The sequence below is a fragment of the Sus scrofa genome, chromosome 2 (genome assembly GCF_000003025.6).
Source record: "Sus scrofa isolate TJ Tabasco breed Duroc chromosome 2, Sscrofa11.1, whole genome shotgun sequence".
Taxonomy (NCBI): Eukaryota; Metazoa; Chordata; class Mammalia; order Artiodactyla; family Suidae; genus Sus; species Sus scrofa.
Genome location: NC_010444.4, coordinates 104,721,293 through 104,748,589, shown reverse-complemented (window position 1 = coordinate 104,748,589; position 27,297 = coordinate 104,721,293). Strand labels below are relative to the sequence as shown.

The 27,297-nt window shown below is 37.2% G+C and overlaps 1 long non-coding RNA gene across 2 annotated transcripts in view; it reads right to left on the bottom strand.

The window, feature by feature from the left end:
* LOC106509506 overlaps positions 1–27,297 on the bottom strand; it is a 997,952-nt gene that overhangs the window by 73,177 nt on the left and 897,478 nt on the right. For both annotated transcript variants that reach the window (XR_002342062.1, XR_002342063.1), the window contains one exon: positions 7,502–7,573. This is a non-coding gene — a long non-coding RNA (uncharacterized LOC106509506). The remainder of the gene's footprint in view (positions 1–7,501; positions 7,574–27,297) is intronic.

Here is a 27,297-nt window from a genome sequence, read left to right as displayed (position 1 = left end):
TGTAAGCAGAACTGAAACATTTCTCTCTTCTCTACTTGATTTCTTCAGAGAATGGAAACTCAGGTTCCCAGAAGCTTTATCATATAAATTAGGAAGGCCACCTTGTATGTAGCCTGTCAAAACCTCAAGATATCTGGGTTTTTAAAAGGGAAGGAATTCACTGAGGTCTTTAAAGAAGATTTAGTATTAAAAAGTCATGTAAAATAAAAATAAAAAAAAGCAAACCCTTGGCATGACTTTCCCAGCCCTGAGATGCCTTTTAAAAGCTTAATCTAAGATTCCTTATAAAGTTCTAACAAAGCCAATTAAAAAAAAAAGTACATGATCAATTTTATTCATGTAAATCATCAGGCCAAGGTTGTTGACACCAGACTTAATTGGCAAATAAATTAGTCTTGGTTTGGCTAATATTTGATAATAATGAGAGTAGTTTTAAAGAGAAAGAGATGTTTCAATGAACACTTGCTTAACCTGTTAATCTCATTCTTTTAATTGTGGTCAGTATCACTAAGACTTACTTCCTAGATAATTCTTTGCTATTATGTTATATTGCTACAAAGTTTAACTGAGTTTCTAAAAGAACATTCTAAGCTTGATTCTAAAGCTTATCTCAGTAATCTATTTTTGGACAAAGATCAGATGCCCCAAAACCTGCAACAAGGGGACTATGCGTACTAAAAAAGACATAATATAAAAGGACTATTTCCAAGCTTGTAGAGGAAGACCCCGATCCCTTACTATGGAGCCAGGAGGAGGTACAACAATTAGGGATTTAAGAGAGGTGCTGACAGGCGCCTCTCCTCTGGCTCTACCATCCTTTTGAAAAACCTTTTCATTTATTTGTAAACATGGGCCAGGGAATGGCTCTAGGGGTCCTCACACAGAAACATGGGGGAAGCCACCAGCTGGTAGCCTTCATTTCCTGCCTCTTGGACCCTGTTGCCAGAGGATGACTGAATACATACAGTCAGTAGCCACCACTGCCCTATTAACTGAAGGAAAAAGAAAACTCACCTTTGGAGGAAGGCTGACTATGAGTATAAAAACAGGATATGGGGACACAAATGCCTGGTCAATGTGGATAAAATATTCTGTGGACACATTACACAAAGGCACCTGTTATGCTTGTGCCACAGGGAGACTGGAGCACAAGTGGTTCCCTTTCCTCTGGGATGGTCATCAGACCCACAGGGTCTTGAATGTGTGATGGCATTCTTCCAGGACAAAATGGCTTGAAAACAAAAACAAAAACAAAAACGTCCAGTTGGACTTTGTCACTGCTATTCCCTGAGCTCAAAAGTTCTGTGGGTCAGCCCCAGAGAACTGTTTACCAGCCAAATGTAAATGTCAACTTCTCCTTGTGTCTAAAATGACAAGAGGCCAAGGCAACTTTCTTAGGCAACCTGACCAGGTGCAGTGAAAGCCGGTCCTACATCACCCCACACAATAAATCCCAGTTCCAAATGCCTTGGGCAGATGTCTGGTGGTATTGTGGGAGTCCACTAATGGGCATCCTTCCAGAAAATGAAAGTAACACCTGTACTTTGGCACAATTGGCCATCCCTTTCACCCTTGCATTTAGGCCCCAATCTCAAACTCAGCCAATCCTGAGAGAATGAGACATCACCCCTGATTGGGGGGTGTCCTTTGACCTCCCAGGTCTGTATTGACTCAATAGGTATTCCACAGGGTGTTCCAAACAAATTTAGGGCAAAAAATCAGGTAGCTGCTGGGTTTTAATTTGTTCTTTTTTGGTGGCCAACCATAAACAAAAACTTTGATTAGATAAACTTCATCTATTACAATCAACAAAGATTCACTAATTACACTAGAGATGCCATTAAAGAAATAGCTGAACAGCTAGGGCCAACTAGTCAAATGGTGTGGAAAAATAGACTTGCTTTAGACATGATGCTGGCAGAAAAGGGTGGAGTCTCTGTAATGATTGATATCCAGTGCTGTACATTCATTCCTAACACCACCTCAGATGGTACCATCACCAAGGCCCTACACAGATTAATGACCTTAGCAGAAGAGCTTTCAGAAAAATCTGGTATTAATGACTCCTTCACAGACCTTTTAGAAAATTGGTTTGGAAAATGTAAGGGACTAATAAATTTAATCTTTACTAATTGTTACAGTTAGTGTCCTTGTCTTAGTTGCATATTGTATAATTCCTTGTGTCAGGGGACTTATTCAAAGATTAATAGAAACTGCACTAACAAAGCAACTGAAATCCCCTCCCCACCAAGCCAATATCCTCCTGATGGACACAATAGAACATGAGAGCCAAATCTTGCTCCAAAAGTTTGAGGAAAAGAATATTTGATAAATAATGAAAGGGGGAAATTGTGGAAAGTAACATAATGTCTTTTCTGTCAAAGGAAATCTTGGTTACTCCATTTTGCTCTGGTTTTGGCTGAAACACCCTCCTGCAAACCCCTCCTCTTTCCCTCTTTTCTCAGTAACAATTTGTTTCAAATTAGCCAACCAAGAAGAATGTGCACCCTGACCTGACCATTGAGAAGGGGACAGGTACATCACCTGCATTAGGGATAAATAGGGAGGGTCTTTTCTTCTTTGTGTGTGCTTTTTGAGTACCTATGCCCTTCTGCAGAAGTAAAGAGCCTTATTGAGATCTCCCCAGGTCCATGTGTCTCATTTTCTGACACCGAGGATCCGAGACATTTCCCCAACACTCCTAATCTGGGCAGGTATGCTTGCATTGTACTACCATAGCATCATGTGCATCCATAGTCATAACACTCATCAGATAGTTGCAATTGCTTATTTAATTATCTATAAACTCCATGGATGGAGGGACCACATTAATTTTGTCTATATCCTCTGCCTCCTAACATAGTTACACACTTAGTAGGTGTTTGTTAAACATTTATGAATGAATGTTGCTCAACTACTCTATATGCAACAGTGCTAGATTTTGTTGGGGGAGTCCACTGAAGGCAGAGATGGGGTGCAACCTTTGCATGTAGTTATTTACATTTCTAGAGTGCATTAACCTGGGATACCCATTCAATACACAATCAATGGAGGAAGTGTACAGGTGGAGAGGTGGGGGTAGGTAACGCTGAAGAATAAACATCCTGAACAAAGGCACAGAAGTGAATGATAAAGAATATATGAGAGCGTCTGAGGTGGCTTCCAGGCCAAAAGAGGCCTAGACTATTTATTTCCCCCTTTCCTTCCAGCCTATGTGAACCTCCAAGTTTTATCTCAAATGACACTTATTTTATAATGCTTTTCTTTTTTATTGTCTTTTTAGGGCCACACCCACAGCATATGGAGGTTCCCAGGCTAGGGGTCCAATCAGAGCTGTAGCCACCGGCCTACATCGCATACAGCAACACAAGATCCGAGTCATGTCTGTGACCTACACCACAGCTCATGGCAATACCGGATCCTTAACCCACTGAGCAAGGCCAGGGATTGAACCTGCAACCTTTGGATGCTAGTTGGTTTTGTTAACTGCTGAGCCATGATGGGAACTCCTTATAATGCTTTTCATATTCCCTAGAAAGCTATATGCCAGGGAATGATGATTTTTAAGGTCTCTTCTAGAGTCACGTTTCTAGAATTTTCTGACATTTTAGGAAAAACAAGAAGGATGACTGCCATGCACATTTTTTCCATAGACACTTGTAGCTGGCCTTATTGCAAAGGGACCTATTATTGCTGAACTTTTTATAATATAAAAAGTAAGAAAATTCATAGGCATTATTTGCCTTTAAACTTCCTGCTTTATTCTACAGGGTAAGACTTTGCCAAGCTCTGTAGCTGCACACATTGCCCAGAAATGGCACATATGCTAATAGAGGTAAGAGTTAAGAGGCCCAGGTAAGCTCTTCTTTCAAAAAGCCAATAGATTCAGTTATAATTTTCAGCATATTTTCAAACAACTCTAAGTTAATTCCTTAAGTTGTTTAAATAATAGTAATATATCCTATTTAAGAGGAGGGAAGTCTAAAAAATTTATAATATATTGGATTTAATTACTATTTATCTCTTCATTTCTAAAGGTACCGATAGGAATGGAGTAGGCACAGGTGGCTGTAGAAGTTCCAAAAAAGGATCATAGATAGAGAGGGAAATCTATGGGACTTTGGGAGATCACTGCAAGTTAATAAATTGCTCCAAAAAGCCATCAGAACAAGGCAGGCTTAGTTGACTAGTGGAAGTGTGAGAATTGCTTCAAGTCATTGTGTTTTGTTGGGGATGGGATAAGGCCTGCATTCAGATTCAGACCAAGGGCAGGATTTGAGGACTTCTCTTCTGCTGATTTGAATAACACCTTACTAGATACCAAGGAGGAGCTAGTACTCCCATAAAGGAAGAGGTGAGGCAGTCTTTTCTGACTCCCACTCCACTTGGAGGATAAAACTGTAGCCCACCAGATCCTCAGGGCAGAGCTCCTGTGCCTGCCTACTTGCACCTCTCACGAGCGTCCTACCTTAATAAATCTATTTCTTGCCCATCACTTTCTCTCTCCCTGAATTCCTTCTGCACAAAGACATGAAGAACATGAACTTTATTGAGTCCAGACACAGGGTAAGTGATTCTAATTTAAAACTATGGGTTCAAGTCCCAATCTGTGTTTTGGCTAGATTCAGGCCTTTAGTGCTGTCAGTTTCAGTACTAAATGGTATTAATTAATTTGGGGGAGTGGAATGGCAATATAAAATTGTTTTGCTCTGAAACTTATAAGACATCACTTCAGATAACTGGAAATACCAAAGAAGTCTATAAAAATAGAAATGAAAATCCACTATGAATCTTCTGCTTAAAGAAAAACACTTAACACTGAGAGGGAGTGAGGATGCAGAGGGACATTTAAAGAGAGAAGGTAGGAGGGACAAGTGAGTAATTAGTATTTTTGCCCGAAATTTTTGAAAATCTTTATCTGAACTTATATTTTGCAAAGCAGTTGATCTTATTGAGATTTTAAAGTATAGTATCACATTTGAATAATTTTAAACTTTAGAGATCTTGGAAAATTTCAAATATGAATTCTGTTAAATAGAATTCAATTTAAAATATATATTTAACTCCATGTATAATTACTAAAACAGAAACAATGTCAATGTTTTTATAACACCAGAGATTAAACAATTGACACTAATTTAAATTCATATTTATGTCAATTTTTATGGAGCTCTTTTCTCAACCCATGAAACTTCCAGAAAGTTCTGTCTATTGTTTACTTTCTCTATATGAGGTAGTTTTTATGATACCAACATAAAACTATTCTGTTAATCACCAATAAGATTCTACTAAATAATTCTCCAAAGTTTAGCTTCATTATTCTTTACATGAATATTTTCTTCTGTAAATATTTAGTGCAAAATTAAAGTTGCAAAATTTGTTTAAAAATTTACTTAAAAACCAAGAATGGTTTTTCCCTTATATAGCTTTTTATTCTGTGTCAATAAAATTAAATATATAAAAGAAGCAAAAGAACAACTTTCACATTAATCCAGATTCCTGATTTTGAACTTTGACTTAAAGATCTGATTAATCTTAACTGTTTTTTTTTTCTTGTCTTTTTAGTGCTGCACCTGCGGCATATGGAGGTTCCCAAGCTAGGGGTCCAATCAGAGATACAGCTGCCAGCCACAGCCACACCAACATCAGATCCGAGCCACATCTGTTACTTACACTATAGCTCACAGCAATGCCGGATCCTTAACCCACTGAGTGGGGCCAGGGATTGAACCTGAATCCTCATGGACGCTAGTCAGGTTTGTTAACTGCTGAGCCATGACGGGTACTCCTCCTGATTAATCTTAACTCTTATGTACGCATTCTGAAAAGCTCCACAGTCACATCCTAAGACAGTACATTTCCCCTTGGGAAACTCTGAGATAAAAGAGAATTTATCATACTCTAGCAAGAAGTTACATATTCAGGAAAGCAAGGTAAGTTCAAATGGAAAAGTATAAGCCAGAACTTGAGATGCATTAAAATTTCCAGAGAATGTCTTTTTGAGTAGAAATTTGTTTGGGGGCAGAAGACTTCAAGGCCCGAAAGACACAGGCTTCATTTCTGTCAGGTAAAAAGAGCTAATCACAGGAAAAGAGATTTTCAATTTCAACTACAAAATCACTCTTCATTCCTACAAAACAACAGGGAAAGTGAAACTGGAAGCAAGCCAGGCACTTTGCTGGTTTTTCTTTGGGTGTGAGTTTGTTCACATAGCTCTAAGTTCAGAACATAATGTTATGTTCAGGAAATGCCATGGTGTATTGTTAGAGGATGTAATGTCACACTGAGGAGCATTCATTTCACAACAGGAATTTCAGTCACTAAAAATGCAACCAAATACTATGTATGGGTACTATAAATACACCCCCCACCACATAACTTATGGAAATGCCCTGAATTTTGGATCTAAAGAGCTAAAGAGAATAAATATTATTTTCAAAAGCCATCACAATAAGAATGATAAATACCTTCACTTTTTATTTAGAGGCAGAATGTCTGGTACCTGATTTACCTCTAGAGTGGGAGGTAAGGGTATAGATAATTCCCTGCAAATTTTTTTTCCTACCATGACTGTTCAGCTTATTTACAGGAAGGAATGTCTCTGTATTTGCAACAAGACATGCATTTCTGAGCTCAGAGTATGACATAGACTATTTTGTCAAAAGTAATTGAAACATGAGGCATTCCCTATTTTTTTAATGCTTGTTGCATTTGTCCATGTTTTATTAATATCTCCCAGCCTACAGATAACAGAATCTCAGCAGCATACTTAACATGGTTGCCTGTGGGGTGGTCTGCTCTTTTTGCACTTCCAGAGTTGAAGGATGGAGAAAATGGAGCTGAGGTCAAAGAAATGTAACTCAACACTCTGACCTGAAGTGACTGGACTCCTCTGTAGCACTCTGATGCCATTTCATGCCCATCAGTTTGTCCTTTCCAGCTGAGTTGCAGATTATTTCTGGGATGGACACTTTTTTGTCTTTCATACCTTTTTCTTTTTTTTTTTTTCTTTTTTGGGCCACACTTGTGGCACCTGGAGGCCCCCAGGCTAGGAACTGAATCGGAGTTGTAGGCACCAGACCACACCACAACCACAGCAATGCAGGATCCGAGCCAGATCTGCAACCCACACCACAGCTCATGGCAACATCAGATCCTCAACCCACTGCAGAAAGCCAGGGATCGAACCTGCATCCTCATGGATGCTAGTCAGATTCGTTTCTGCTGAGCCACAAAGGGAACTCCTCTCATACTTTTTCATAGCACTCAGGATACCTCTGCACATGGAAGCCATTCAAGTGTATATTTAATAATTAAGAGAATCATTTCAGTGTTGAAATAGTGTATGTTGTGTTTCAGTCAGTATGGAAGGCTGGAAATACTTTTTGCTGCTTAGCTGACTCCCACTATGAAAGTTTCAGGGATCCAAAGACCTGCCATGTTGTCCTGGAAGAAACAGCTTGAACCTATGGTTCTGAGCCTTGAGATGGGCTGAACTTACCTTTGGACCGCCAACTCCAGAACTCAGCTAGCATCCTGGGCAGTGCCAATTAATAATTTGGTCTTCTCAACCCTTAAAAAATAAGAAATACAAGTATGAAATGGCATTTTCATTTTGAAATACATTTCCAAAAATACTTCACGGTGAACTGCATAAAGAAAGAATAAATCTTGGCCCCATTTTGACAGCAAAGAGGCTTCTGGTTAACTTTAATAATTGAACACATCTTTAACTCTAGGCATTTCCTAAAGCCATCTTCACTTTAGTCTCTCATTTTTCTCTGACCTAGGTTAACAGAAGGAGCAAAGGTAGTGTAGGGAGGACACTTATCTGAGCAACAGGCTTAATGAAGGAGAATAGAAAAAAAATGTAATTTCTCCATGGGAAAGGAATGAGGGGCTTTTGAAGATTATGCATAAGTGACATTGAGGAAATATTCTCAATGCATTTTAATAATACCTTTGAGAAGCACAACAAAAATGAATACGGAGTCATCTATTTTTTAATATAGGTTCAGTATATTTATTTTGAGGTGAATCATAAAATTTACCACTCCACAAAATTCCTTTTAATATTTTCTTTATGTTTGTAGTGGTACAAGTTTTTGGATTAGATGTCATAAAACACTGACTTTGCAGTTCCTTAGATGAATATTTTTACTGTTCTTTTGGAATGTAATCTAAAAAAATCCTGTAAAGCCTCACTTGGTTGAACGTCACACTTAAATCTAAATAATGAATCAGTTGTTTTCATCCACCAGTAAGGACACCTCAACTGGTAGGTATAATCCATTCACCAGCCAACTGGAGCATGGTCTTCTGCACAGATGGCAGTGTTACTCTGCAAGGCTTTTAAGTCTCCTTTTTGTTGTATATTAATGGAGAGGAAAATAAAAGGAGTGTCATTTTTAGAAGGCATTGGGGCTAGAACTTAGCTGATCTGTTTTGTTGATCTACGACTATTTTTTTTTTTTTTAAGGCCATGTCTGTGGCCTTAAAGTTCCCAGACCAGAGACAGAAATTGCACCACAACAGTGACCTGAACCACAGCAGTGACAATCTGGGATCCTTAACCTCTTAGGCCACTGGGGAACTCCAATTTAGGATTAATTCTTTTTTCTTTTTTTTTTTGTCTTTTTGCCTTTGCTAGGGCCGCTCCCACAGCATATGGAGGAACCCAGGCTAGGGGTCCAATTGGAGCTGTAGCCATGGGCCTATGCCAGAGCCACAGCAACGAGGGATCCAAGCCACGCCTGCAACCTACACCTTAGCTCATGGCAACGCCAGATCCCCAACCCACTGAGCAAGGCCAGGGATTGAACCCTCAACCTCATGGTTCCTAGTCAGATTCGTTAACCACTGTCCCACGACGGGAACGCCATAGGATTGATTCTTAAAGCAAATTAATCCACAACTCCTCTCCCAAAAACTGATACTAGGTTTAATTTAGATGGGGTTCCTCTTATATCTTGGGGCCAATATAATTTAGATGCAAAAAGAGCATCTTAGAGTGTTTAAGCTCTTACAATGAAGGCATTCCCTGGAGATTCTTGCAGGAGAGTTTTGAAGGTGATGGTTTATGGGGTTACTAGGAGAAATTTTGGCATTATAATCTATACCAGTAATTTTTAAAATTTAGTGTGGATCAGAATGGCCTGCACGATTTGTTAAAACACATATTACCTTAACCCCAGAGTTTCTGATTTAGCAGCTGAGGTGTAAATAATCTATATTTCAAGAAAGTTCCTAGGTGATACTGTTGCTTTGGGTACTGCACTGTAATAACTTCTCGTCTAGAATATATCCTAACCCCACCAGAAATCTCCCAACTCTACTGGCAGACTTGGAAAAGTTAAAGAGCGATGGAGTGAAACAGGATGGAGAAGAACAGAGACATTCTGGGTTGACTGGTCAGGCCACACACAGAAATGAAGGAAACTATGAAGTCCTATGCTACTGGGATTTATATCTGCTTAGCTCCATAAAAGAAGCAAATTGACATTTATATGATGGCAAACTATAAGGCACCCACTGCCAGCATGAGCAGTTCTAACTACCCACTGTTATTTTTAAATGTTTCAGACACCCTGGAAGCAAGTGTAAAAAAGCAGACTCATGATCCAAACAATATGACGGAAAAAAATTCCAGATAGTACACTTCACTCAAAGACATTCCTTTCTACAAGCAGGTTAGAAGACACAGTGTAATGCCACAGCAGTATTTTAGAGAGGAAAAAAATACATAAAGGATCTTTTTATGAATATTTCCAGACCTAAATATCCTTACCACTATTTACCAATGCAGGTGAAATTTTGAGTTATTTCATTTGGGAGCATTTCTTACTCATCAAAGGAAGGTAAGAAAAAGTGTGTAAAACATGTGGGTTTCATAAAGAGATAACTTTGCTCAAAACATACAAACAATTTTTCCCCATCCCTATAGACTTTGAGCAGCTAAGGATGATGGTCATTGTGCCCAAGGTAAGGTACACATATAACACTTTGATTATAGTTTCTGGGTACCGTAAGTATGAACATTTTGATTGTATTTTCTGGGTACCGTAAGTCCAAAAAAAGAGAAGTCTGATTTACAGTCAACAGTTTCAACAAGTGACCCTTGGCAGAAAGGGTCTGCTTTTTCAGCTGGCGCTGTTGTTGAAGTTCAGAGGAATAGCTCATCTGTCTCTATTTCAGGCGTCTGGCAAATGGAGCACTGTTTCAGCAATCTCCATCCCACTAAACGCTTACAGATGACTTCCATATTCTGGAGCATCTGCTGGTTATCTCATTTCTCTCATTTTGGATTATTTTCCCTGTTGTGTTTTGCAAAGACTCCCTCTTTTAGCTTTTATTTTGTGAGCACACTATTGTTGCTATTGTCATTTTGGGAGAAATCAACAGATGTGTCTGGTATTACCCCATGAGATAGGCCACACCTGTGGATAATCTGAAACCAGAAATGGTGATATTTTAAAAAGGAAACATAAATAAATAAATAACTTAAAAGCCCAGCTGAATCGCAATTGTAAAATATGTTCAGGAAATGATTCATGGGCCAAAAGTAAACAGCCATCAATAATTTTAGGATCTTTCTTTGAAAGTTCTTATAAACAGCACAGTACTCAAAGAAATAATATACACATGTTGTTGGTATATGTGATGCATATATATAATATAAATAGTATTCAAAATTTATTATTATAAATGAATCCACTTATTCTGATCCTTAGTGTTGCTTTGCCAGGTACGGTGCTTTGCTCCATGTCTTATAAAATATCAAGACAGCTAATTATTTGGGTTCTTCCTGAGGGAATTTTTCTTCATTTCCATAAAATACAGACACATATAATTCATAATATATTTATTCAGCTTCTTTATTTGCTTTTTAGAGCACATGAATGGTGTTCTGCATATATTGAGGGTTTCCTTACTTTTAGTTAATCAGATATATGGGGCACTTACACATGAATTTGAATATTAATGTATTTATTTAAAAGCAGGGTGACTGGTGCCATTAAAATTGTGATTTGAATTGATTAGTGCCCAATGAAAATTTCTTTGATGCAAACTCCTAATTGGACAACAAAGATGGGTATTCTAATTGCAATCATGTCCTGCAAAAACAGAAAGCACAATGGGCATGTGATTTGTTAATAGTCTTGTTTTCTTAATTTTTTGAGATCTTAAAATACAGAGAAGATGAAAGAAAAACATTTTAAAAATCATAACATAACAATATTAAAAACATACCACTAGTTATATTTGCTCCATCATTTTTGAAAGAAACAAAATATTACAAATGTAGCCAAAGCCTACGATAATCACTCCCTGTTCTTCCATTACTTGCTCTTCCTTCATAACTCTGCCCTTCTAAAGAGGCCAGAGAGACCACCTTGCCCTTTCCACCAGAGGAAGATAAGATGAGAAGTTTGGGAGACCGAAGAGGTCTCTCACACAATCATGCTAGAACCATGGTCTTGTACTTCCAACCTCCAGAACTGTGAGAAGCAAATTTCTGTTTGAAAGACATCCAGTCTGTGGTATTTTGTCATAGAGCCTGAACAGACTAAAACACATAGCTTGTCTTATCTCTGAAATCCTTCGTGAAAGACATGACACTGATGACCAGAGCAACACCTTTCTCAACCTTCCTTATGTTTGCCCATTGGATGCAAAGATTAATTTGAGTAGTTGTATTGTTGCTTGGACACAGATCAGAGGACAAAAGATGAAGGCCAGCCACAGTTAATGGTGTTGTCAGGGAAATGAAACCATTACATTCTTTGTTTGTGAAAATTAGGCAAAATGGATTTCATCAGCAGTCTGAGAAAACACTCTTGCCCTTTTCAGAAGGGGGTTTGGGTTAACATGGTGACATTGTCTCCATAGAGAAATACTGATTTCTGCCCTTTGTTTCAGAAAATATATACATTTATGGCAATCTCTGTCTTTAGAGTAAAATCTAAAACAGTGATGGCAAGAGTGAAATCTATAACTAAGAGGAGGACAAAGGTCCTTGCTATCTTTCAGGGAAAGTACAGATTATCTTTCTTTGCTGCTACCAGATGCTGTCTATAGTTTACACCTAGCCTAACAAAAAGGAGCCCCTATGTTTCTGGTTGTTCTCTTACTCATTACTGTTATTTCCTGAGTATTTTTGAGGTACCGATACTCTTGCTAAATATACTATACTAGGGCGTTCCCATTGTGGATCAGCAGTTAATGAACCCGACTAGTATCCATGAAGATGCAGGTTCGATCCCTGGCCTCACTCAGAAGGTTAAGGATCCGGGTTGCCATGAGTTGTGGTGTAGGTCACAGACATAGCTCTGATCCTGTGTTGCTATGGCAGAGGCCAGCGGCTACAGCTCCAATTTGACCCTTAGCCTGGGAGCTTCTATATGTTATGGCTGTAGCCCTAAACCAACAACAACAATAACAACAACTATAAATAGTATAAACAGTATAAAATACTATAGTGTATAAAATATACTAACTAGTTCCAGTTCACCTGGTAGAAACCCTTAAACAGAGGATCTGAGTTATCTGGAGATTGATGTGATTGTAACTGCTTGGCCAGTTGACTTTTGGACTCCCAGTATCTCACTGGTAGTGATTCTGCCTTCTTATTAAGGGTTATTAATACTTCTTATTAATGAGTGATATACAAACATTGAAAATTTCATAGCAGTAGATTAGGAATAACAATAAACACCTCATAGGAGCCAAAGCCATAAACAATGATACAATTCAACAACAAATTCACTTAGGTAGTGATCTACTTTGTCATTTTTGAAAACTCAAAACTGAAAAAAGTAATTCTTTATTATCTCTTCCATGAATAAAGCTACAGTTAAAAGACTTCTTTTGACTACTTAAATATGTTAGATATAAATAAAATTAAACTTTTATTTTTATATGTTTATATAATTCTCTATGTGCTCTAACACCTCTAACAAGAAGATAGGTTATCAACAGGTTACAGATACACAGCCAATTTATCTTGTGGGTGTTTGATGATAATTCTAGATCTATAACTTATTGGTTACACTCTAAAGATGTATTTATGTTTATCAATTAGAGAGACTTAAACAAGCTCTTTGAATGTAAGACAAGAAGCTTCAAAAAGCAGTGGAAAGGTGTATTTTAACCCCATTGATGAAGAAACTTACCTATTCATCTATATAATTCTCCAACCATGCTGAATCCAACTTGCTGGGCATGCTTAAAAATATTACATGGCGGAGTTCCCACTGTGGTTCAGTGGCTTAAGGATCTGGCATTGCCGCAGCTTTGGTATAGGTCACCACTGCAGCTCAGATTTGATCCCTGGCCTGAGAACTTCCATATGGCATGGGTGCAGGAAAAAAAAATTACATGGAGGTGTGACACTACTGAGAAAACATTTTTACAAGACTGTAAACTTTGGTCTCAGGCTTCTTTTCATAGTTTATGGTTGAGAATTTCAATGTATTGCATTTTGGTCCTGAGGTTTTATTTGTTAATCCCCCCTTTGTTTAGCTAAATGAAATATCACCTTTTACCTGACCTGTACTCTCATCAGAGGTGCATGACATGGTGAATCTAATGTTCACCAACACTGAACTTGAAAAACTCTCATAGGCACCTTTGTGTTTTCATATTATTATTATTTTTTGTATTACTAAGAAAACTGAGTGAGATTCCCAAATTCCAGAACTATGCTTCCTGATGGTATGTGCTGCCAGTGTAGACTAGTGGCAGCAAGTCTAATATTTCAATGGCTAGCAAGATCTGATTCTGCCATGAGAATCTCTTCTCTTCTTGGTGATGCCTAGAATTTCAGTTTGCTTTTAAATGTAACCCCCTTGTAAGTAACACTTTGCATGATTATTCTTGTTGCAAATTTAAAATTTGGCAAAAGTTTTCCTTAGAAGCTCTGATTAGTTAATTCTGAATAGAAGAATTCAGAGACTGAGAGCCAGGAATAACTATCGACATACTTTGCAGTATTACCTAGTATGAGGTTTGGGGTCATGGATGAGCAGATATTATGTAAAGCTCTTCTCCTCTGAATTGTTAGACTATATTTACTATATTGCATTCAATTTTGGTAATATCTATCCTAAGAGATTTCTTCTATGGAATTTCTCAGAAGCTATCTCAATTTCTTTTTCTTTCAATTTTTTTTTATTAGAGTTAGTTGATATACAAGTGTTGTGTCAATTACAGAAACTAACTCAATTTCAACACAATATTTTACCTGTCTTTCCTAATTGTTTAAGCAAACAGATTAGCATAGGAATGGGGCCGCTTCAACCACGGATACACATTAAATCAGTGCAAGTTGGAAAAGGAGAAAAAAACCTCTAGTTTTCCATTTGAGCCCAATTAAATCAGAATTGGTAAGAGGGGAGTTCCCATTGTGGCACAGTGGAAATGAATCTAACTAGGAACCATGAGGATGTGAATTCAATCCCTGGCTCACTCAGTGGGTTAAGTATCCTGTGTTGCCATCAGATATGGCTCAGGTCTAGCGTTGTTGTGGCTGTGGTATAGGCTGGCAGCTGTAGCTCAGATCGATTCTACCCCTATCCTGGGAACTTCCATATGCCGTAGGTGAGGCCCAAAAAAGGAAAAAAAAAAAAAAAAAAGGAATAAGTAAGAGGAAGAGCTGAGTACTGGATTCTAAAAATTTTTAGATCATTCTAAAACTCAGCCACACTTGCTAACTCCTGACTTGGCATTTAAGCTTCCTTATGTTATTTACATATCTTAATTACTATTCTAATTTTTATATATGATGAATTTATTAAATAATTACGTATCAGACTCTACCAGTATTGAAAAACAATAATAAGGACATGGAACAGGGCTTATTTTATTTTGTATTTGCACTAATGTCTGGATCTCAACATATGTCTGAATGAACAAAGGAACTGTAATGCATGGCCTATTTTCCCATTTTTAAGAGGAGTTATGTCAGGTAATAACTAATACATGCTATTGAAATGAATGAATGGAAGTGAAAAAAGAGCAAATCTTCATTCTTAACGGCCTTTGATACAGACTTCATGAATAATGTCATTAGTACAACACTGGGTAATATTTCCATTGTTTGTATACATACCTAGTTGTCTCCATAATATCTTAATCATTAGGTTAACAATTAAGTTTCTTGAAAGAAACAAATGACTCTGTTTTGTTGAATTTACTGCTTTTTATAATTTCTCAGAATTGCTAGTATTAAGGACTATTGAATACATATTATTGACCATATAAATTGACTAAAATAAATGATCGATGTTCCCATATTTTAGAAAAAATATTTTTTAATTTACATTTTCTTTTACTTACAAAAATATGCCTCTCCTCCCCCAACACAAATAATCAGTGAGCAAATCCTTCCATTATCCTGACCTGGGTAAAAATCTTTTTCTATAGTATTAAGGTCTGTCAAGACATCTAGAAATAATCTGGATGCAGTTATTTAGCACAATTCTTGCTCAATAATTCAAACATTACCAATTCTCATTTTTACTGAATTCCATTTATTTTATGCAGGTGGTAAGAACTTTGAAAGGAAGTTGGGGCTGCTTTGCTCTGATATCACACATAACTGAGGTTCAAATGACTATGCAGTAAAAAGCAAACATTACACCTTGTAATGCTTCACTCTTTGAGGAACTCAAAGAGCTTTAAAATGTGATCTTGTTAATCTTCACACTATCCCTTCTAGGAAGTAACATGACATTTTAATGTAAGAAAATCCAGGTTCAGTGTAGAAAATGCCAACCTATGTTACCAGAGGGAATTTTTTTTTAAGATTTCTAATCTCTTTTATGATTTTTTTGTTTATATATTTCAGACTTTAGGCTTTTCAGTGCTGTGTTTGGTGCCTGGTAAGCTTGAAATGATCCAGATGGTATTTCCAACCCAAAGGACACTTAAAACAAACCATCAAACAAACCAACCAACCAGAGTTTTGGCTATGCATGAATTCTTTTTATTTTATTCAAATTATTGTATACCAATGGTTTGACTGTAGGTGAAATATAACCAATTTGGGGAATTTTAAACAATTAATTTTAGCTACTTTAACAAAGAAATGGCTTTTCAATGTGCACAGTAGTGTCAACACTACTACTTGGTGCTCTTTTCAAAACACTTGAATACTTTTAGGGTGGTCTTTCACGCTTGACTGCCATAATAGAGATCCTCACCATGACCTGACTTCATGTAGTTATTATGCCACTTGCAAACCTAAACCCAAATGCATCCTTTACCTCAGATATAGTTTCTATTACCTGAACACACCATCATATTGAATCCTTCCATGCATTCACATAAACAGTTTCTTCTCCCTGCAATGTACATCCACCTTTTCTTCATCTAGCTAAATATTACTTAATTTTCAAGATTCAGATCAAGAATCATCTGACTATAATCAATGAATACCCCATAGTGGTTGGTCCAATGTTTTCTCATTCTAATAGATACTTGAGGAAAGAAACAATATGCATATGCTATTTATGTTTAAGTTTCAATACTTAACATAGTAACTGACAAATAGCAGAGATACTAAAAAGGGATCTACTGAAAGAAAAATTTTCTTCTTACAGTGTATATGCTTAAAGTTCTAAGATTATAACTAATATTAGCTATCTAATTTTCATGTTAAGAAATTAATATGTAAATCAAATAACACATAATATTTAGACTCTTTCTGTCTGTCTGTCTGTCTTTTTAGGGTCGCATTTGCGGCATATGGAGGTTCCCAGGCAAGGGGTTGAATTGGAGCTATAGCCGCTGGCCTACGCCATAGCCACATCAACGCCAGATCCAAGCTGCGTCTGCAAACTACACCACAGCTCACAGCAACACTGAATCCTTTACTCACTGATCGAGATCTGCATCCTCATGGATGCTAGTCAGATTTGTTTCCGCTGAGCCATGACAGGAAGTCCAGTCATTCTTTCCATGATAGTAAAAATTTTAAATGATAAAAGTTGATGTTAACTAAGAAATATAGAGGTGTTGGAACTGATATTCACTCATATTAAACCACATTTTAGACTCCTTATAATTAAGAGTAATGCCTTAAGCTTCAATTACTCAATCTATATAGATTTTCTAGTAAAATCTTGGTCCTTTTCACAGGTTGTCCTTCAGCCCATCTCCTTTTGAAGGTAGGAGGTTTACTCTTCAAATAGAAATCTTCTGTAACATTCTTAAAAGGTTATCCCCATTCCTCTCCAGTTGGTGTAGTATCAAATCATGTTTATCTGCTCTTAATTGGCAACATGAAACATCTTATGAAACATTTAAAGGTAAGAAATAATTCTTATGGTGTGCTGCTTGAAAGATTTGAAGCATCTTTGAAGCATCTGGGAACCTAGCCATACCACTGGGATACAGTGTACACTTTGGCCCCTTCTATATTTGCTATTTTTACTTTGGCATGGTGCCTTCAATTTGCAATAATAGGTGTTATAGGAAACAGTTGCATAGAATCTGATGTTGTCTTCATTGCCAAAGGAAATTTTCTGGACATCATGTACCAGAAATACCAGAGAATTTCAAATGTGACTGCTCAGGAGAAACTCTTAGAGAGCTTGCTAAATAAAGATTCCTGTGAGTCTCTGGGGATAGTCCTTGAGATGAGTATAAGCAAAACTTTATATTTTGAAATAATTTTAGAGTCACATACAAGCTTCAAAAGCAGTATAGACTCCTTGTGTTCCAGTCCCTCAACTTCACCCAATGATTGCATCTGACTTAATTATAACATCTAACGCAATGATCTAAACCAAGAACTTGATAATGACATGACACAATTAACTGTAGACCTTAATTTGAATGTCAGCTTTCACATGCAATTTTTGGTGTATTACTTTCATGAAATTTTTATCACATTTATACATTTGTGTAGGCACCAACACAATAAGCATACAGAACTGTTCCATCAACCACCTCAAATGCCCTTGTGTTAGCCCTTATACCCATACTGTATTCCCAATCCTAATTTTTAGTGACCACTGATCTGTTCTCTGTTTCTAAAGTTTTGTCCTTTCAAGAAAGTTATTTAAATGGAATCGTGTAGTATCTAATGTTTTGGGATTGGTTTCTTCCATTGAGTATAATGCCTTTGAGACACCCAGTTTCTGTGCCTATCAGCTTTACTCTTTTTATTGCTGAATAGTATTTGGATATGCCACAGTTAATCTATTCACCTGTTAAAGTACATTTATGTTATTTCCAGTCTTGGACTATTATAAATAAAGGAGCTATGAATATTTGTATGCTGGTATTTGTGGGAACATAAATTTTTCACTTCTCTAAGGAAATTTCTTTCTTTTTTTTTGGTCTTTTTTTGCCTTTTTCTAGGGCCACTCCCGTGGCAGCATATGGAGGTTTCCAGGCTAGGAGTCGAATCGGAGCTGTTGCTGCTAGCCTACGCCACAGCCACAGCAACAAGGGATCTGAGCCGAATCTGCAATCTACACCAAAGCTCACGGCAATGCCGGATCCTTAACCCACTGAGCGAGGCCAGGGATCGAACCCACAACCTCATGGTTCCTAGTCGGATTCATTAACCACTGCGCCACAATGGGAACTCCACTTCTCTAAGGTAATTTCTTTTCTTTTCTTTTTTTTTTTTAAATAATTTTTTTTATTTTCCCACTGTACAGCAAGGGGGTCAGGTTATCTCTCTAAGGTAATTTCAATCCACATTCCAATTTTTTCAAATGACCCTATACTGTCTTTTATAGTATTTTCTCAAGTTTCTCTTTTTGAATAATAACTTCTTTGTTTAAGAATTAATTTCCTCCTACCCCCAAGCCCTCTCTTATAGAGCTCTCTCTCCTTTGGTTTAAATCTGAAGTTGTTGCAGTGAACATTTGTTACACTGCTGTTATCTAGGAGCTTCTATTCTTCATGGTCTTATTTGCATGCTTTTTAAAAGAATTGCATCTTTATTTTTGGTTTATGCTCTTTTTACAGTATACTTCCTAAGAAAGAATTCTTAAATGTTAAAGTGTAATTTTACGTGTCAGAAAATATCTTCATTCTATACCACAAGTGAACTTTTAAATTTTAGCTTGAAAATAATTTTCCTCCAGACTTTGAACAGGTTATTTTAATGTCTTTTAACTTCCAATTCTAGTCCTAAAATCCTGTTTGCAACTGCTCTGTGTTTGTGTGTGTGTGTGTGTGTGTGTGTGTGTGTGCACGCGCGTGCATGTGTGTGCTTTTATATTCTCCTTCCTATGTTGGTGTCATACAATTTTACAGCAATAGCTTTTAACCTTCTTAATTTGTTGTGCTAGCACTTAGCCTTTTCAATTTGGAGTCTACTGTCTTCATGATTTAGGAAATTTTCTTGTATGCTAATACTATTTTTAGAAAAAAAATTTTCCTCTTCATTTTTATTTGTTCATTCTCTTTCAAGAACTCCTATTGATTGGAAATTGAGCCTCCTAAAATGGTTCTCTTAATTTGCTTATGTTTTCTTTCTTCATTTCCATATATTTTTAATAGTTATTTCCCCAATACAATTTTTTTTCTATTGTACAGCATGGTGACTCAGTTACACATACATATATACACATTCTATTTTTGCACATTATCATGCTCCATCATAAGGACTAGACATAGTTTCCAGTGCTACAGTAGATACAAACTATTGCCTTTGGAATGGATTAGCGATGAGACCCATCTATTTTTAATTCTTGTTTAGCTTTCTTGAAATTGTACTTGATTTTTAGACAAGCAATTTTTAAATTTTAGATACACCATACAATTTTTCAAAAGCCCTTTTCCTTTCTTTTTTCTTATTTTTAATAACATCTTTTTTAACAGACACAATATATTGTCTTATTTCAGCATATTAATTAAAAGGTCCTTAATTTTGTTTCCTACATTATCTTGATCTCATCTTAATTCTCTTATTTTCATTTCTTTTCTTATTCTGTCTTATGTGGAGGTTTTGGTCATATCTGTAGTAAGCCAGGTCTCCCTGTTCATATTTAAGTGTGAGGGAACAAATACCAAGTCTTAAATATGCGGATGATGCATGTCAAAAGTAGGCATCTCTATAGTGAAAACCAGTTTGTCTTCTCTGAGGTATCCCCAAATAATATCTATGGTTTTCATTTTTGTTTTAAATCCAGAACTGTTCAGTTATTCCAGTGAGTGAGACCACTGGTCTGTTGCATCAGGGTTGTGCTTGGCTGCCAGGGTTCTGGTTCAAGTTTCTTGGGTAGGAAAAAGGTGAGAATACCACTCTTCAGTTATATTTCAGTCACTGCTTCTTTTACTTTTCGAGATCCCATTTCTCCCTCCCACCTTTTGCTAGGACTCTAGACTTTGGAGAGAATGTGGTGGTGGTGAGGGTAAGTAGTCCACCGGGGGTGGAGGAAAAATGATAGAACTCCAACCATTTTTAATACAGTGTTTAATGTCTGTTTTTAGTCTGAACTTGTGTTGATCCTTCATATATTTGATATATCTGAATCTTGGGCCTTCTGTGGTTTAAACCAGCTTATTCACAATGGTATTTCTGAAGATTTCTTAATTTGCTATCAGCTTCCTGACTTTCGTCTGGCCTCCAAAAAATTGTTGAAATTTCTTGTCCAATATGTTTTCCATTGTTTTGTCCACTTGCTTTTAAAAATTTATTTACTGTCATGTTAAAGTTGTTTGAGGGGGGAAAGATAAATGTCTATAGTCAATCTGCCATGTTAAACTTGATAAATAGCTATGTCATTGGGACTGTCATGCTTTACACTACAGTAATTATATTTAGCTCTTGGATCTATTTCTAGGATAGTCAAAGGACTATTTTCAATTCGCTTCTAAATGCTTTGTTTGCATAATCCCACATATTCCTGAAAATAATTAGCTAGCAAGTAAGATAAAGCTAGGCTCCTAATTTTACAGTTTGTCACTTGTCGCTTATCTTTAGTCCTATTTCTATTTTCCTTTCCCTTTTTTTTTCTTTTATTTTCCTCCCACAATATTATATAATATATCAGTTAAAAATTTCTCATCGAATTTGGAAAAAAGATAAATGGATAAATGATGGAAAATAAAGGAATAAAGACAGCTAGATAAACTTTTGGTACTGGTTAAAAGTGGTTTTAAGTAAGAAAGATTAATGTAGTACCAATGTAGTCTAATTCTCTTATATGGAAAGTAGAAGCTAATTATACATTAATGATAGTTTAGATATTCAACACAATTTATAGATTATTACCACTTACTCTATTCATATGCCTGAATGAATAAGTACTGTATTTGGTTAGAAGTTATTCTCTTGTAGTCTGAAGATTTTGTTAATATTTTGTTTTTAGTAGTGCCAGTGAGTATCTAAAACTCATCCCATGTTTAAGAACCTCCACAAAATAATCCTTCAAATTAGAAATATAAACTATTTTATACCACTCTTTTGCTTAGAAACCTTCCAGTGTCTCCTTAGTTTACCTAGGATAAATTTCTAACTGTCTATAAAAGCCCCAAGGTGGGAATGTAAACTGGTACAGCCACTATGGAGAACAGTTTGGAAATACCTTAGAAATCTATACATAGAACTTCCATATGACCCTGCAATCCCACTCTTGGGCATCTATCCGGACAAAGCTCTACTTAAAAGAGACACATGCACCCGCATGTTCATTGCAGCACTATTCACAATAGCCAGGACGTGGAAACAACCCAAATGTCCATCGACAGAGGATTGGATTCGGAAGAAGTGGTATATATACACAATGGAATACTACTCAGCCATAAAAAAGGATGACATCATGCCATTTGCAGCAACATGGATGGAACTAGAGAATCTCATCCTGAGTGAAATGAGCCAGAAAGACAAAGACAAATACCATATGATATCACTTATAACTGGAATCTAATATCCAGCACAAATGAACATCTCCTCAGAAAAGAAAATCATGGACTTGGAGAAGAGACTTGTGGTTGCCTGTTGGGAGGGGGAGGGAGTGGGAGGGATCGGGAGCTTGGGCTTATCAGACACAACCTAGAATAGATTTACAAGGAGATCCTGCTGAATAGCATTGAGAACTATGTCTAGATACTCATGTTGCAACAGAAGAAAGGGTGGGGGGAAAAAACTGTAATTGCAATGTATACATCTAAGGATAACCTGACCCCCTTGCTGTACAGTTGGAAAATAAAATTAAAAAAAAATTAAAAAAAAAGCCCCAAGCCTATCTCAAAATACGAAGTCTACACGAAAGCTCTTCTACCTCATGTGTCTCTATTTCCTTTGTAAATATATACTCCACACATGCTGGCCTTCCCTCTCTTCCTTAAAATCTTCAAGTTTGTTTCATTCCAGAGCCCTGGTACCAGCTGTTCCCTCTATGTGGAACACAGTTCTCCTTAATTTCATGTGGCTGCCCCATACCAGTTATTCAGATTGCAGCTTAAATGCCTCCTTTAGAGAATATATCCCTGGACCACATATTTAAAATAGTCTCTCTGTCCACTATCACTTTTCATTTTACCACCCAATTTTAATTCTTTGCAAAGCAGTTATTATCTGATATTTTTGGGTGAATTTCTTCATTCCTCCCTTTATTTACTCATTTATTTTTTATGATTGGTCTAATTGTTAAAAAGAAAGGTTTATGTCAATCTATTTTACTTTAGAATTCACATGCATTTGCAAAGTGTCTGGTATTCTTTAGGCACCCAAGAAATATAAACAATAAATTAAAGAACTACATAAAACACAACAAAATAATTTGTTGGTCGATCTAGGTGTAATTACCAGAGAAAGTTGCTAAAAGTGGAACCACTGAAATATTACTAGGACTAACAGACATTTGTATCCTTAAGATGACAGGTGAGGGGGATCTAAGATTTTTAAAACATGGAATAAAATAATTGATTGTGTGCTATTTACAATACACTGAACATAACACCATTCCAACAACTTTCAAAGTATTGGAGTAAGATCCTGATTTCAAGGGCAAGTGAAGCATAATAGATTTTAGATGGCTGTAATTCATGTCACATCTTTACATGTGATTTGATACTTGCTTCTTAGATTCAAAATCATATAAAATAATTCAACCACTACATATTAAAAAATTAAGATAGCATGGACATAAAGCTGGTTGTATTTGTTTCGTTGAGTTTAGAAAGATTTCCTAGAGCTATTCTCACAGTCCTGAAACATTACACACAATTTGCACTAGTCATTGCAAAGGACCAGGTAAAGATTTATCTCACTAATGCATCGTCAGAAAAAAAACAAGAAATTCTATTTTGACGAAAAAATGTGTTTTGGTTCAAAGATGGTTTGAACTGATGCAAGAAGCACTAAGATTAATTCAGGGAATCAGGCAGCAAGGTGAGTTTCGAGAAGAGCTCACTCCTTAACTGGTTGACAAAGAGGACTTTGTCCTAAGTGGAATGTGCAGCATTTATAATCTCTGGCACAAGATGGGAGCCTAATGTCAGGTGGAAGATACCAGCAGTAAAGCTCTGGGAAAATGTCTTGGCATATAGGAATGACGTTTTTGGTGCAATGGTTCTGGGATTTAAAAGATGCATGGAGAGCAACTCCTTCAAGAACGATGGAGTTATCTCATTAGTATTAGGTTGTATCTGACAATTTGCAAAGAGAAAGCAGGAAAGTGTAGGTGGTTAACAATTAACACTTTTTTTTTTTTAGGGTCGCACTTGCAGCATATGGAGGCTCCTAGGCTAGGGGTGGAATCAGAGCTACAGCTGCCTGCCTACACCATAGCCACAGCAATGCAGGATCAGAGCCATGTCTTTAACCCATACCACAGCTCACAGCAATGCAGCTCCCTAACCCAGTGAGCAAGGCTAGGGATCAAATTTGCATCCTCATGAATACTAGTCAGATTCGTTTCCATTAAGCCACAATGGCAGTAACACTTTGCTAGCTTACAAAAAGCCCCTTTCTGTTCGGGAGAAGAGCAGGCAGGGGTGATCTATTAGTTCAGGCTGCCATAACAGAATACCCAAGAGTGGATGACTTAATAGAAATATATTTTCTCAAAGTTCTGAAGATTAGAAGTCCAAAATCAAGGCATCAGCAGGGCTGGTGTGTGGTAAGAGCTTTCTTCCTGGCTGGCAGATGTAACTTTGGAGAGGACCTAAATCACTCCATAACTGGTGAAAAGTAGACATGAGACTTGATAGTTATAACATTCCAGAGATGCTAAATAATCAGTCAATATACGTCTGTTTTGCCAAGGTCAGGACCTTATTTGGGAAAACGTGGTAAGGATTCTGGTCACCAATTTCAACGTGTAGAGGTTTTTTCTCCCTAATACATGCAGTCAATTTTCTGGTACCAATTGGATGTTCTACAACTCAATTCAATTCTGATACTGTCTACTTGCAGAAAGTATCAGATTCACAGGTTAAGGGAGATTGCCTCCCATACTAACTCCCAGCAAGCCCAGGTTATTTTGTGGTTTTGACCAACCAGGCTATAGATTGGAGGTTCCAATGCCCTCTTCACTCCAACCTTGGGTTTGATTAATTTGCTAGAGTGGCTCACAGAACTCAGAGAAACATTTTGATTGCTAGATCAATCATCAGTTAATTATAAAAGGTTATAACTCAAGAACAGCCAGGTCCATCCATATAGGAGGAGAAGAGATCAAACTGTCACTGTATGCAGATGATATGATACTATATCTAGAAAACCCTAAGGACTCAAACCCAAAACTCCTTGAACTGATTAATAAATTCAGCAAAGTGGCAGGATATAAGATTAACATTCAGAAATCAGTTGCATTTCTGTATACCAGCAATGAAACATTAGAAAAGGAATACAAAAATATGACACCTTTTAAAATTGTACCTCAAAATCAAATACCTCGGAATACACCTGACCAAAGAGGTAAAGGACCTATATGCCGAGAACTATAAAACTTTAATCAAAGAAATCAAAGAAGATGTAAAGAAATGGAAAGATATTCCATGTTCCTGGATTGGAAAAATCAATATTGTGAAAATGGCCATCCTACCCAAAGCAATCTACAGATTCAATGCAATCCCTATCAAATTACCCAGGACATTTTTCACAGAACTAGAACAAACAATCCAAACATTTATATGGAACCACAAAAGACCCAGAATCGCCAAAGCAATCCTGAGAAACAAAAACCAAGCAGGAGGCATAACTCTCCCAGACTTCAAGAACTACTACAAAGCCACAGTCATCAAAACAGTGTGGTACTGGTATCAAAACAGACAGACAGACCCATGGAACAGAACAGAGAATCCGGAAATAAACCCGGACACCTATGGTCAATTCATCTTTGACAAGGGAGGCAAGAACATAAAATGGAAAAAGGAAAGTCTATTCAGCAAGCATTGCTGGGAAACCTGGACAGCTGCATGCAAAGCAATGAAACTAGAACAAACCCTCACACCATGCACAAAAATAAACTCCAAATGGCTGAAAGACCTAAATATACGACAGGACACCATCAAACTCCTAGAAGAAAACATAGGCAAAACACTCTCTGACATCAACATCATGAATATTTTCTCAGGTCAGTCTCCCAAAGCAATAGAAACTAGAGCAAAAATAAAACCATGGGACCTCATCAAACTGAAAAGCTTTTGCACAGCAAAGGAAACCAAAAAGAAAACAAAAAGACAACTTACAGAATGGGAGAAAATAGTTTCAAATGATGCAACTGACAAGGGCTTAATCTCTAGAATATATAAGCAACTTATACAACTCAACAGCAAAAAAACCAATCAACCAATGGAAAATGGGCAAAAGACCTGAATAGACATTTCTCCAAAGAAGATATACAGATGGCCAACAAACACATGAAAAAATGCTCAACATCGCTGATTATAAGAGAAATGCAAATCAAAACTACCATGAGATACCACCTCACACCAGTCAGAATGGCCATCATTAATAAATCCACAAATAACAAGTGCTGGAGGGGGTGTGGAGAAAAGGGAACCCTCCTGCACTGCTGGTGGGAATGTAAACTGGTACAGCCACTATGGAAAACAGTTTGGAGATACCTTAGAAATCTATACATAGAACTTCCATATGACCCTGCAATCCCACTCTTGGGCATCTATCCGGACAAAGCTCTACTTAAAAGAGACACATGCACCCGCATGTTCATTGCAGCACTATTCACAATAGCCAGGACGTGGAAACAACCCAAATGTCCATCGACAGAGGATTGGATTCGGAAGAAGTGGTATATATACACAATGGAATACTACTCAGCCATAAAAAAGGATGACATCATGCCATTTGCAGCAACATGGATGGAACTAGAGAATCTCATCCTGAGTGAAATGAGCCAGAAAGACAAAGACAAATACCATATGATATCACTTATAACTGGAATCTAATATCCAGCACAAATGAACATCTCCTCAGAAAAGAAAATCATGGACTTGGAGAAGAGACTTGTGGTTGCCTGTTGGGAGGGGGAGGGAGTGGGAGGGATCGGGAGCTTGGGCTTATCAGACACAACCTAGAATAGATTTACAAGGAGATCCTGCTGAATAGCATTGAGAACTATGTCTAGATACTCATGTTGCAACAGAAGAAAGGGTGGGGGAAAAAACTGTAATTGCAATGTATACATCTAAGGATAACCTGACCCCCTTGATGTACAGTGGGAAAAAAAAAAAAAAAAAAACAGCCAGGTGAAAGAGGCAGATAGGGCAAGGCATGGGGAAAGGTCATAGAATTTTTATGCCTTCTCTAGTGCACCATTCTCCCCAAATTGTCACGTGTTCACTAACCTAAAGTTCTCTGAGTTCCACCCTTTTGGGTTTTTATGGAGGTTTCATTATATAGGCATGACTGATGAACTCATTGTCCATTGATGACTGAACTCAATCTCCAGTCTCTCTCCCTTACCCAGAGGTCAGGAGGTATGCCTGAAAATTCCAACCCTTTGATCTTATAGTTGGTTTTCCTGACAACCAGCACCCAACCTGAGGTACCTTCCAAAAAGATACTGTAAAGCACCCACCCTAACTGCTCTTACCACTTAGGAAATTTCAAGGGTTAGGAGCTCTATGCAAGAAATGACATGAAGACCAAATTGTATTTCTTATTGTAAATAAATCACAGTATCACACTTGGGAACCAGATACCTAACTTGGAGATAACTGGATGGATGCTTCTGATGATCTGGGTTATGCAGACTTCTCTGAACTCCCAGGGGTGGCCAACCTTTCCCTGGAGAACTCTGTACAAAGACATGGTGAAGGCCTCTTCCCAGAAATGCAATACATATCCTTTCAAGGAAATGC